This window comes from Macrosteles quadrilineatus, unplaced genomic scaffold (assembly GCF_028750875.1).
Source record: "Macrosteles quadrilineatus isolate MER2022 unplaced genomic scaffold, UCM_ALF_1.0 Scaffold_8__2_contigs__length_117827958, whole genome shotgun sequence".
Classification (NCBI taxonomy): Eukaryota; Metazoa; Arthropoda; class Insecta; order Hemiptera; family Cicadellidae; genus Macrosteles; species Macrosteles quadrilineatus.
The window spans coordinates 77,533,441-77,548,064 of record NW_026542601.1 but is presented as its reverse complement, the minus strand read 5'-3'; positions in this window follow the sequence as shown (position 1 = coordinate 77,548,064).

Genomic DNA, 14,624 nt, shown 5'->3' with positions numbered 1-14,624 from the left:
GGTTTACACGAAATGGAGGGATGACTATTTACCCAATAGAAAGTTTGAAAAATTTATGAATTAATGTCAACCTCCTTATATTTACGTAGTTATAAGCTTTGATAAGCTATCATAGATTTACGTGACAAGATAATATTGAGATAAATACAAAATTTACTATTCTATAACAAAACGATTTTTCATGAAGAAACGCTTCTCTAAAAACCTTGCTCATTAATAGTAAAATTGAGTATAAGTGAAATTCAAACGTTCTTAAATTTTGTGAACACCAATTTTTATTTATCTGTATACTCTGAGTGTACGGATAAATAAAAGTCAGGTGTTCTAAGTCCAATATTTACCTGTGTACTTTTCAAACCATAACGTGAAACGCAACAATTTGTCCAATTACCAAATACAACGTGAATTTCGCTTGATAATTTTCTAAAGAAAGATCGCATCGGAATTAAGCACTCTTTAAGACTAACAGAAGCAGACAAGCTGTTACGAGCAAAGTTAAATTGGACAAGTGCACGTCGAAAAGTAAATTAAATTTGCATAGATCCAGCCAAAGAGGGGTGGGGTGGGCTAATGAGTTTGAGCTAATTTCTTTTCACACCATTTGGCCCGGAGTCGTTAGCTGAGCTCATTAATGCTGGCGTTCCCCGGTTTGCATTCAGAAGGGCGACTTCTCCAGACTGAAACTTTAAGTTGAGAGGATTCCTTAAGCAGATAAATGTGTTGTTACATCAGTTTTGTCTACATAGACAAAAATAATTAAATATAGACTGTCAGCTGTGCTGCGATTACCATGGTTACTATGGGTTCTGGCGCACACCGCTGGGAGCGCCATGTAGTTATCGCGTACGAGCTACGTAACTACACGGTGCTCCTAGCGGTGGACGCCAGAACCTTTGGTAACTGCAGCACGGCTGGCAGTCTGTATTTGATTATTTTTGTCTATGGTAAACACAGCCTTTCAATCCATTGATTCTTAAATGTTACCATTGGTTAATGAATAGTGTATACTCTTTAATCTATAATGTTACCTATAAAATCATATCACACAGGGATGATTCATGGCAGTAACCAGGTAATTTAAATCTCTGTTAAAAGAGAGCCATGTGGCCCTAACTTTGCCTGTATAAATAAACCATTTTCATTTCATTTCATTTAAGGCCTGGATCTCATAAAATTTATTTCTGTTCACTGGATAGATTGTAAATAGCCTATATAGACACATTGTAAAAAAAAGTTTTTTAGAGTTTTTTTCTCTTAAAATTTAGTGATTGAGTTGAATGTTGTTACAGTTAATTAATTCAGTTCAGTTTTCCGCGAATAAATTCTGCCTAGGGATTATCCTAATCTTAAAAAAATATTGAAACTTCATATTTCTGCGTTAAAGGAACACTATCCCAAAATATTACAGACATTTGCTCAGATGTAGTTACACGTTCACTTTCCTTCAACCAACCTTGATAAAAACAAGTCACTAACTTCATACACACTAACCACACCTAATCCACTACAAAAGCCAACACTCTAAGCCCCCATTGAGTTACCTGGTGTAAGCCACCCCTAATCCCCCTCTCGACTGGCACATCGCGCCAGACCTCCCAGCGAGCCAGTCTATTCAGCACAGTATGGATTTCAGGATACAACCGGGATAATGGAGGGCATTATGGTCCATGAATGGATCCAGGTGAAAAATGAAGGTGGGCCAGCATCTGGCGTGATAAATACCTTGTTTACACTTGGAGCAGATTAATCTTGCGTTGAAAGGCGCGACGGACCTCCGAGTTGGCCTAACCGCATTAGTTAGCGTATTGTGCCACTCTTTCACTCAACATAATTAATAACCGTCATTATTAATCGTTACTCTCGATTCTGATTCAACCGGATCATCGGGGATCGATTAGGCTGAAAGACTTGGTGATTTGGGCTTTCGTGATGAATGTGACAATTGAGAGAATGCGTACTCAGGCATAAAAGATCGGAATGTGAAGATTCGTGGATGATTTGATGTACGTCATGTCAAAGATCCTTATATTCGTTACCATGGACTCAACTTGTAAGTTTCATGGTTACACCACCAAACGTTCTTCGTACGTCATTCATTACGAAAAGCGAACATAAGGAATCTTCACTTAGAAGTAGGTAGGCGGACTAATGTCAATTGGAAATATATGAATTACCAGAATAACCGAAACTGTGGTTACCGATATGGTGCTATAAGAGTTGTTGCCATTGAGGTGCGTAAACATTTTAACGCACAATTCTTGAATAGTCATAACACAAATTAACTATGACGACTTAAAAGATCACTTTACCCAGGACTTTCTTCTTAACTGTTTATTAATAGAAAATCTCCGTTGATAAAATCTATATAGGTAATACACCCCCATTTTTTATATTTTAAAATCATATTGAACCAAGGGCTGCTTATACTTAAGAAGTCCTTAAATAACAACCTTCACGTGCAACGCCAAGTTCAATTAGCAATGGATTAACAATAATCAACGCATCAACCATTCCTAAACTGTTGACATGGATATAACTTCATCGTTTCACTCATTTAAATGAATATTGCTTTAAGCAGATATTCTACCGTCTATCATCAGGTATTTTGATATTATACCAACCACACCTAATGATAACCTAACCTAACCTAAGGGTGGACTTATGTTTAGCATTTACTACACACATAGTCAATGGTTTTCGGTTAGTTTAGGTTAGAAAGTTTTTGTCTTTTAAACTGGTTAAACAATTAACCAATTAGCAATTAACAATTAGACTTGGACGGGTGGCGTCGTCCTGTAATCCAGCTACTAGGAGGTCACGAATTGTAGTTTTTAGGCATGCACTGTGGATGCGATGCTCCCTGGTGTAAATTAACGTCCGCACTAGTAAGTACTACGACTATCCGCAGTACTATCTATCTATATATTAATAGGCAAGCATGTTTCTTTAAAACCTTTTTTCTCAGCTTGTGTGCATCGTGGGGTAAATCTGCGCATACCGTTAGAAAGCAATTTTCCTGTAGGTGTGCAGAATCCCTTTATAAATTTAAATAGGCTCAAAGATAAGCACAAAAAATGAATTAAAAAATTTGAAAAAATTAACATGGATCTTATGCGTTGCCATGCTGGTGACGAAATAACAACGAAATATAAACAGAAAATCAAAACAAATGGAAGAAACTCCAATCACATGTTTTATTTACAGTGTGGGGTGAAAATAGAGAAGTGAGTACATTACATATTTTTGGTCGAGTTTCGACCACTGGACGACCTCTCGTCCTGATAATTAGACCAATTCGTTAATTAAAAGGAACAATTTGGTTCGAATTCCACTATAAACTGTAGGTCCCCTAGTTGCCATTAGCTGTATGGGCTATTAACATTGACTATAACGATTAATAAACAGCTGTGTCTAAGGAAGATGTCGGCCTTAGTCACTAACAAAACTACAAGATCGCGTCACTCATCCTTCACTCATACTTGGGTTAAAATACGCACATAGTGGCGTCCCCATCTTAAATAATTGATTGATTGGAAATCTTATTTGGAAGACGATTTATTGGTGTGGTCGTTATAATCGCATAATAAAGTACCTTATTAAGCTCGAACCGAATTTCATGACACATTGAAATACGAATCCAAAATTAAAATAACGTTCCAAAATGTTCAACAGTACATCATTCGCCATATGTATCAACACGTCAGTATATTCTAGCGAAACCCCAGGACCTCCAGGATGTCAAGAAGCGCAGTAGGCGGAGGATAACAGAACACAGAGCGTTAACGCGCCTACAGACTACGATATGGGGAATGGCGGCACGACACTGTCACTGCTACTTGTTTGGTAACAAACAGAAGGTGTGTGAGTGTGAGAGAGATGGAGACACAATGGCGACCACACGTGAGTACGACCGCCCGTGTAGACACTAGACAGCCACGACCACGACCAGTGACACTCCGGAGTTGTCTTACAGTACCTTCAGAGTCAACTATGGATACAGCATCATACTGCAAAGTCTGAGCGTACCGTACATACTGTTTAGCCGCGTTTAAACCAAAGTATTCCTCTTAATTGTTTCTCTGGTTGCGACAATTAGTTGCTATTCCTACAAAATACAACGACTCTCTGTCTTCCACTGGTGGAGAGACAAGTTTTTCGCGCAGTGTCAGCAAAGATCAAAGAAAGTTGACAACATAAAGTGGAAGACTAGTTGCTACGCTCATTGCCCAAGCAACTTCTAGAAAACTAGTGGAGAACTATGGCCCCTCAAACCCAACGCACGGTTTTAAACAAATAACCGAGACTTGTATACGAATCACCAGTAGCCAAAACACGTAGTGTAACCATCGAAGTATATAAATACTTCGATGAGTGTAACAAGCTAGCTTTTCTTGGAGTTTGTGTCACGTTTCTTGACTTTATGTCCGATCATTGAAATCAAATATTCAAAATCACAACTGGTCATTCTCAGACAGAGTTTCAACATCCTTGACACTACTGACTATTTTGCGTTAATTCTTTGCCACAAGTTTTCCACTAGTTTCCCTAAATTATAGAGGAGCATTTTTTGGATTCCACCAAAATCTTCCACTATCTACTCAAATTTGTTAAGAACAAACATTTAGTTGTAAAGTTTTGGTTTTAAACTTATTTGTCAACTTTGGTGTAAACGCGATTTTTGACTTGTTGTCAAAGCTAGAAATGTTTTGTGATACAATATTTATATTCTTGAACAATTATGTACCTTGGAGGAAACGGTGGCTCTGCCAAGTGATTTTTTGCCATGAATGAAAGATGGATACTTACTGACTAAATAGGGATGAAGTTTCAATGATTGAGGACAAGTACGTTAGAGCAAACTATTTGCTATCACTTTGTTTAAGTCCTGGTCAGTTTTTATAAACATGAAGGACGCAAGCTTTGCCACCTTGAAATACATAGTATACGTAGCTCAACAATTCAAACATTATGGAACCAAACCAAATGGGAAATATAATGGCAACGGGAAAAAATGGTAAGTTTCCAAATTGCACTGGAGAAAGAGATTAATATAATCTTCAGACGAATAACTACTTTCGTATTAACCTGGAATCTGTTTACTCCTGATATCAAAGGTCAATTTGAAACCAAGGACATGCTTTAGAAAATAAATTAGTAACAGATTTATTTAGTATAATTTTGCGAAAAAGCATAAAAATACACTTGGGTTTACCATTACTATTAATTATATTATCACCTACAACAATTCTTTTAAAAGTGCAAACAAATGAGCTCTTATAGTTTCACGTTTTACCAAACAGTGACGAATATCACAAAAAAGTCTTTCATGAAAATTCCACTATTTGAGGCTATCAAAAGACACATAAATGTGAAACAAGTTTGTTTTTAAAAGCCGACTGACGAGGACGAGGGGCTAAAGTCAAGTCTTGGGTTGAGGGGCGCCAAACAAGCGTAGCCCTGTTTGTGTTGGGCCAGGTGGGCTTATAATGGGCTACCACATAAATTGGCCGCGGATGTCGTGAAATGCGCCCTTTTGTTGTGACAGGCGCTTCTAAGCCCTCCGCGAGGCAGCGACTCACAACCTACATACAACCCTTCAGCCTTGATCCGACTGTACGGTGCAGATTATGTAAATAAAATGAATGAAATTCAACATACAAATTAACAATACCTTGAAGAAAAAAAGCAAAACAACTCTAGTACGTAAAAAGGAACCTCGTCTGACTAAAATATGTGGTTTACATGTTTCCAGGCTTAAATGGTCAAGTTTAAGTATGGTTTATCAACGCAAAGTTATCAATACCGTACATGTTTGCAAGCATTTCTTGAACTATTTCTACAACTTTTTTGTCAACGTCATTGGCGTTTAAAGAAAACCTCCTCGGGAACATTACCTTCCATTTCTTCAACAGTTTCTCGGGAAAATATGACTGAACACCTCAAAATGTTTGGCGATGAAGGTTTGATCTCGTTCATATTGCACCGAAGTCCAAGACACCAAGCAACATACAAGGATTTTGGGGCGAAACTTTCAAGACTCAAATGCACAGACAGACATTTTGCACGGCCTTAATAAAGTCCTATAATTGTTCAGTGGTTATTGCCATTTTTGGTGAAATGGATTTTTCTATCATTTGGTCTAGTTATCAGGTCAATCGATATTGACTACCTATTTAGCTTCCATAATGCGGAGAAATTTCTTGTGGTGTGAGTGATCCAGCTCCTGGAATCAAGCAAAATCTATTAGAATACACTCACTCTTTTTCAGTTGATTATACTGATAACGAAGATAGTATGGACGTTTTTGTAATATTGTTGATTCATAAAAACTCCTCACTCAAAAGCTATAAGCTTAAAAACTTTTAAAAAGTTATAAAATCTTATTTTTGGTCTAAACACTGTCCAGTAAATGTATTAGCACCATTATGAATCTAGTTGTAAAATATAGGGTAATAACTTAACTATCATAAAATCCGCAATACAATATTACTTAAATTCTTCCCATTAGATACAGCATCACCTTTTTTCCACGCCAGAGGCATTTTAATTTTAGAAAACGTTAGGCTGATCGCTTTTATGGAAAAGCTGTACAAGCCCATAGTTTTGAGGATGTGCCCACGCAAGTCCGAGACGCTAAGGCTAGCAACACACCTACACAGATTGCTGGTAAATGGAAAATAATGTGTAGAATAGTACATTCTAAATCTGAAACACTAGCTACAAAAGTATGTAAATTCATTATTTCCACAACCATAAAACAATATTATTTACACTTCCAAGCTCTCCAGTCTTGACGCATATTTCATCTGCTTATCCGCTGATCTCCCAACATCCGGTAGTATTCAATTGCGTGTCCGGTAGTTAGGGATGGACCATGGGCAGTCTGGCAGCACCCCAGGAGCCCGACGGGTCGACACCTAGCAGTAATAACCGAGGAGATATACCGAGGACGCACACACTCGCACGCGCGCTGCGGGGCGCCCGTCTCTAGTTAGGGCCATTGTCATCGCATTCCTCCCATAGCGGGATAAACTGGAGGTAACTTATAGCTTGAGGACGGTCCTGGTCTACAGTCTGACGGGACATCAGGGAGTGTTCGTAATGGTTGGCTAAAGTGATTATTGGAACCGAATTGGACGATCTAGGGTTCTTAAATGAATGGTAAGATATCCAAAAGAAATATTCCCATCGATTAAGTAGAATCCTCGGTTGAGGAATAACTTGACCGGATGAAATTAAAATCCTTCAGTTCAAAACGCAAAGTTATCATTATTATCAATTGAGAAGGGAACGTTACCTAGGTACGTATTTTAACCCAAATATAAGTGTAGAATGGTCTGTAGCTTTGGTACTGACTAAGATCAGCTGTTTCATTAGTCAGTATCATTTTATGATCAGGAACAGCTGGGTCCAGTTTTGAATAAAAAAGCTATCGAGTTTTCTCAGGATCGAACCGACGACCTTTCGATTGTTAGATCACATGGCTCTTTACACTTAACATACATGTGTTACAATAATTTCAATAAAGTAAACTTTTGTATTAGGCAAGCTCACGTATTTCAAGTCGGCGCGGCTCAAACTGCAAATATGATTGAAATTAAATATTGTGTGTGTATTTTAAAAATCAATAAATTGTAGCTGGATAACATAAATATATAAAAAAACATACTGAACTGTTTTGTTTATATATTAAAGGAAATATTTTCTTGTATTTTATGTTTACTTCAGAATAAATGCATTATGAAAATAACACACACAAATGTTCTATATGAATAGGAAAATAATTTAGTTTGATATTATGATAGGGAAAAGAAGCTAGTTTAGTATTAAAACGTTACTTTTCCAAGTTAGAAACATTTAAATGCGTTATAATATTTTTAAAGATACTCGTTAATACCACTATAATGCCGATCTCTGATTACGGTAATAAAATAACACTACCGCATAACTATGAAAAAGACAGATTAACACCATTAGTTATAGATAGTCACCTGCAATATGGACACCCTCTTTACATTTTGTATCAACAATCATCATAGAGCCGAGCCGACTTTAAATACGTGAGCTTGCCTAATACAAAAGTTTACTTTATTGAAATTATTTCATTCTTTTTAGAGCGTTTGAAGTCGGTTGTATTTTTTTACAAAAATAAATTATTTGATGATTTTTAGTGACTGTATAATTTTTTATATATTATTTACTTGAGGATTTTTGATAAGCAAAACTGTTTGACACAATCAAAAGTTCTACAGAACAATCATTATTTTAAAACTGCTTGAGTCACCTGTTCAGGTTACATAATCAATGGGTATGAAAATAAACATTTTTAGATATTCCTTAAGAAGGAAAGAGTTGTCCATTACATTAGGCCTAGTGAAAAACTAATTGTCTTTTCTAGATACATTGACATGTCAGACATCATCGTTTCCTGCAATCGGTGTACTTCTACATTATAAAAAGAAATACAGTAACGTCTCAAGCCTTTTGGAATGAAAGTTATTCCTCAGCTACCAGCACTAAAAAATCTCTCAAAAGTGGAAAATTGGTCGTTAACACGTATAGTACCTTTGTAAAATATTATATAAATGATTGGTTCAGCTTAAAGTGGTGTAAGTCATGTAGGGGGTTTTGTTTGCTCAAGATATAGCCTAGTCGAAATTGCAAATCATCTTCCTCTAGGACTTTCCGAAGCAGGCATAATAGTATTGATATGATATAGTAACTGGGTAGAGAATACCAATAAACATTCCACATCTGCAAATGCATGTTTAGTAATTAAAATATTTATCACTTTTAAGACAATTGACGATATTGCACTGTCACACTTCTTCGGTCGTGTAAGGAATAATTGCATTTAATTTATATTTAGACCTGTTTTACGAATGCTTTGGTTTTCACAATACACCTTTATTTGTCAATATCATACAGCTATTCACTGAAACATATATGTTTTTGTAAGTCAGAATATTCAATACTAATAACAGAATTACTGTATACACAAATCAGGTCAAACGTAAAGATACATTTTTTATAGTAACCAAAACAAAATGCATTTTTCTCAATGTAATTCAAAGGCTCCATGGCAAGAAATAGTTTACTGATCAGTATGAAGCAACTGTTTTATGAAGAATTGTCTGTAGCTTCATTTAAATGGTTTCAACTAACAGCTGTAGGAATGTTATTATTATTTATTGCCTTCTCTGCACAAATGTAAACAATCTGCAAAAATGTAAACAAAACAAATGTTGAATATTTAAGTTTTCAGAATATTTCACCGAAACAAATATTATACTTAAACATAATATATAAGGTACCAAATAGAAATTCTCCTGGTTATTTTGGTGGTGGAACCACACTGATCGGTAAAAGAATCACAGAGAAATTAGTGAACATACATAGAAAAAAAAAAACATCGCCACAAACAAATTGAGAACCTCCTCCTTTGTTGGTAGTGGGGAAGTCGGTTAAAAATAGTATTTAGACTATTATATTAAAAGAAATAAAACGTACAAAGTAACCTATGAACCCAGACAGCAATGCAAGCGTAAAACAGGCCTAGAACATACCAGCCAATATTGTAAAATCTCTGTAAATTTCCTTATCTTTTATACTTTACCCTACGATAGTAGTTGTTAAGCTCAAACAATCACTAAAAATTTGGTCCAACCCATCAACAGCGACGGGGAAAACGTTGGATGAATAGTAGCTCATGGTAAGAATCAATCAAAACCAATTAACTGAAACATCTTACTCTTAACAACGTTCATGTAACCTAATACTGTAATTAAAAGAAGTCGTGGTGTAATTATACCCTTAATATGTGGTTCTGGAGAGACAGGTCCAAACTACTGCAATCACAAAAATTTTAGGTTTTAAAATTAAATTGGGAGTGGTAACCCATACAAGATGTTTGCGATTCTTTCACAAGTAATGGCACATTCATGCACTATATGACTAAAGGAAGAAAGATGGCATCAAAAGAAATGTATACATTGTAAATAGTATATATACATTTGTAACTCAGATAAGTTCCAATAAGTTTTATTGCGAAAAGTGGACAAATGTTATACATGCATTTTTTACCATAAAACAAAAACGTTTTCAAATTCTGTCAGTTGGTATCCCTGAACGCGGTCTCGTTTTCCGTTTCCGACGTGTAAATAAATCATACGCGACTGTTACTGTTGCGTGTAGGACACACTGTTTGGAAACATTAAAATGAGCTTTCACCTCTGTGTATCTACCATCAAAAAGATAAATGTTTGTTCGTCACACAAACGGGTATTTCCAGTCTTCATTTAACTTGCATGCTAAACCGAACAGTTCTACTCGTTTGTGGACTAAATAATTTTACCTAAAAACAATAAAAAAATAAGGTATGTATGTAATGTTTGGTCGGATCGTGTAAAAAGTTATTTGAAAGCGCAAAAATACGTCAAATAACACTTATGATGATATATTTACACTTATACTGTTTACTCACAAGACGGCAAATACATATAAAAGATGGTAAGTGGTTATCGATTTCGATTGGAAACTCCTATCATCATCAGACCCAATAGACAAATGATGATGTAGGGTCTGATGAAAATTGGAGTGTCCAGTCGAAATCGATCACCACTTACCATCTTTTATATGTATTTACTCTCTTGTGAGTAAACAGTATAAGTGTAAACTAGTGTCCCTGTTGCTCGAATTCGAGCAATTGCTAAGTATTGCAGGCGTTATTTTAAAACGAATTTCAACCAAGTCATCAAATGTTTGTGGCAAACTGTTAAATTAACTTAAACTTATTGACTGTTTACAATTAATATGCTCTTCTTCTCACTTTTGATTTCTGACAACAGCTGGAGTTTCATAAAAATTTTTGTTTCCAATGTTAATCTTATGGAGGAATACGAAACTTTAAAGGGCTCCAAAGCTTCACTCTCTAATTATTTCCCTAAAAAGAAAGTTTCCTGCACAACTTCACGTTATGTTCTTTCCAATGACACCAAAAACATGACAATCGGTTCAGTAGTTTAGGAGGAGTAATTGTCACAAAAAATCTGCTTGCGTATTAAATAAGTATAGATATAGTATTTTAATTGTTTTTGACGTTTTTTGTGCTTTCAGGTAAATTAATAACACGTACTATGCTGATCAAGAAGTTATTTAAAAAGTTGGCTTTTGTAGAACGGTTTTGAACATAATGTTGGGTTTTTGTACAATCTGAGATCATTTTTGGTATACAGTATGTTATTTTTTCCAATTCGTTGGCAAATGTGTATACAGTAGTAGCAACTAGAGTAAACTGAAATTTCCCAAGTAGATTTTTGCAAGACATTTTTTTATTGAATTTGCAAATTATGCGCAGGCACCCTTGGTAATAAAAAAATTCACTTAGTTGTTAATCATACTTCCTGAACTATTTGTTCTTCACAAGAAAATTTATAAGAGCCATAAGTAAGCATTTTATTAAAACACTTTGTATGCTGTTAGTAATTAAACACAAATGTTTCTTAAAGAAATTATTAACATTTTTCATAAACATGTATTTTTATCTATTTTATTCTAATACAATGCAAATTTAAATATATTTATTCAAGGCATGCATGGCCTCGCCAAGTTTACAGAACTTGCTGGCGAGGACCAATGGATTAAAAACAAACACGATTACTGTATTTTTCTAGTATTCGTAAAAACAAAGTTTACAGTATTTTTCGTTTTGTTTTTTTCTAATAACAAAAAAATATTATATTAGTTCTAATGCAGTTTATGGCAAGCACTAATTGTATAGTACCAAGATTCGTGTAAACAATTAACGAAGTACATTTCATTAAATGGAATTTTATGTTTTAAACATTTCCGAATTATCTTTATGATAATAAACTTTTACTTGTTATTTGGCCATTTGACATATTTAGGTTATGTTTCAGTTTAATACGTTTAAAACAGCTGAACAACCGAAATATAAGGTGACATCCTTTTACATGGACCATCTTCAACTTTGGTTGTAGAACAGTGGTGGTGCAATTTCAACCTGATGAACTAAGGGAATATAGAGGTGCTACAGATTTAACGCTCGGACACTAAACTTCGGTTTTATGAAAAATAAACTAGAGAATGTTGTCGTTAAGGGCTGAATGTGGGTGTAACAAAGAAACTGTTACTTTGACTTCCCTGGTTGACGACTCTCTGTAAATATGTAACACTTTGTCGTCGGGCGTAACTTCGAAATGTGCAGGTTTGTGGTCACTCAACCTTCTAACTTTTGTCCTTTTTCTAGTTCAATCTTACAACCAACCCAACAGTAAAAGCTACGCTCTTAGTTAAAGTTATAGTATTTTGACACACTCTCTATTGAATGAAAAAATGGAAAGTCAATTTAATTGTCCTACAGTCACCTGCCAAAGAGAGCTTCCTTAATTGATTATAGTAAAGAAAGTTGCTAATATCTGCATTTACTTACTTTTGTCCTAGGAGGATTAACATTATTATTATTAATATTCTGTGACTGGTTCACACAACTAAGTTACAAACGAAAGCTAAGCTACTAAGCTAAGCTACGACTAAGCTTTTTTATAAAAAAAATAGCAACAGCTGGTCCATATAGATGACTTCAGTATCCAATATTCAATGGTTATTATATATTCATAGACTTATCTGTCCCTTTCATTTATGTTTTGTCGATCTTCGTAACAGATTTATTCACAAACTCTGTAATTTTGTTTGTCTTTATTGTCAAAAGAAAACAAACCAAACCACGCAAACCTAACGAGGAACATTCACATCCAAAACGTCTAGTTAGCACCCGCACCTCACTGCAAAACACATAAGCTGAACATCTCGGCGTCAAGAACCCAAATCCGAAACGGAAAACAGGATTAGCGTAGGCGACAAGGCGAGAAGGCGACATTCCAGTACAATGAGAGGTGTTACGCGTTATATACGACGGTGAGGACGGGACCAATTCCCCAACCAAATGACAAACGCTGGGGAACCGTAAAGTCAGGGTGTTATGACAGCGCGAAGCGGGCCTCATAAAACTGGGATTTTGACACGGACTCCTGAATGGGGCCCGTTCATTCATTTCGACCCCACAAGAAGCCTGTTTGCATACGTAGTAGGCCGTTGTGATTCAAAACACCTCAGAGCCCCAGACGCCTAATCCGCCAGATCGTGGTGGGAAATTATGACGTAAATAACAGTTCGGATTATCCAAAGTCGGAGTTCGGATTAGTTCTCGAAGGGACTTATTTAAGATATGTGTATAGCCTGAGTGGGAAGTGGGGTCGGATAAATGTGCATATGTAAGTATATATTTTGTTATAAGTTTGTATAAAAGAAAAATTGAAGAGTTGTTCAAACTTGTAAAAATTGTTTAGTAAATGAATATTATAAGTCAGTTAGTAGACCAATTTACTAAAAAAGTTTGTCTTTCAACGCAAACATGGTCGTAAACACGTTTTAAATCTATTTTAAAATATTAACCTTTTACAAATAAAATAATAAATATATATTTTCATTCTTGAGATTCTATATTGTGCAATTTTACTCAGTGACACCTGAAGATTATGCTATTTTGTGAATGTTGACAAAAGTAATATTGCAAGATTGGCCAGAATCATCAGACGATTCCCCAGGGGCTTCATAAACGTACCCGGGCTCCTGCTCAGGTGGGGCGAAACTCAAAATTGGAAAAGCCGGCGCCACCTCGGGAAATAATATGAAGATGGAGTCTTACTGATAGCATTGAATTTCTCGCTTCTTCACCTCCCCCCCACACTCCCTTGAACATCCCCCTTAAGTCGCAAGGCGGTACACTTGCTGCCAAAACTGTCGTCGCCTTAGTGGTGAAAGTTTTGAAGGGATGGTAACAAAATGGTGTTGATAAGGTTATTTGGTTGTCGGTGGACAATTAAACACTGTTCGTTGTTAAGATTATCGAGGATGTTAAATGAATTTCTGTTTCAATTTATTTTATTTTATTTTTTTAAAAGCTAATGAAATAGTGTTTTTTCAACAAATATTTATAATCATTCCCATGTTTCCCCGTATAAAGGATAATTTAATCCGAACCCCTACAATTGTTGTGATTTTGTAAATGGTTGGACGAGTGTTTAGAGCTCTACACTACATTCATACTACCAGATTTCGCCCGCTTGAACAAGTCTCTGACAATTCCCATATAACGAAATAAACGTTTAGTACTGTAGTTAATTTTCTCCAACAAAATAAACACAATTATGTGCATTATACGTATAACAATTATATCAATTATTTAAGATGGGGACGCCACTATGTGCGTATTTCAACCATAATATGAGTGACGGATGAGTGTAGGATGAGTGGCGCAATCTTGTAGTCTTGTTAGTGACTAAGGCCGACTATTCCTTAGACACAGCTGCTGTTAATTAATAGAACAAACAGCTAATGGCAGCTAAGGGACCTACAGTTTATAGTGGAATCAAATAACATTTGATATTACAAATTAGTTTGTTTAGAAATATTCCTAAAATATATCTAGGACTAAATTTACTACAGTTTTTAGTTAAAATGCGAATAAACTGTGCAGGTTCACAGGTCTCAACATGTTTATACCTAAAGAATATGTACCAAATACCTATACCAGTTTGCCAGTA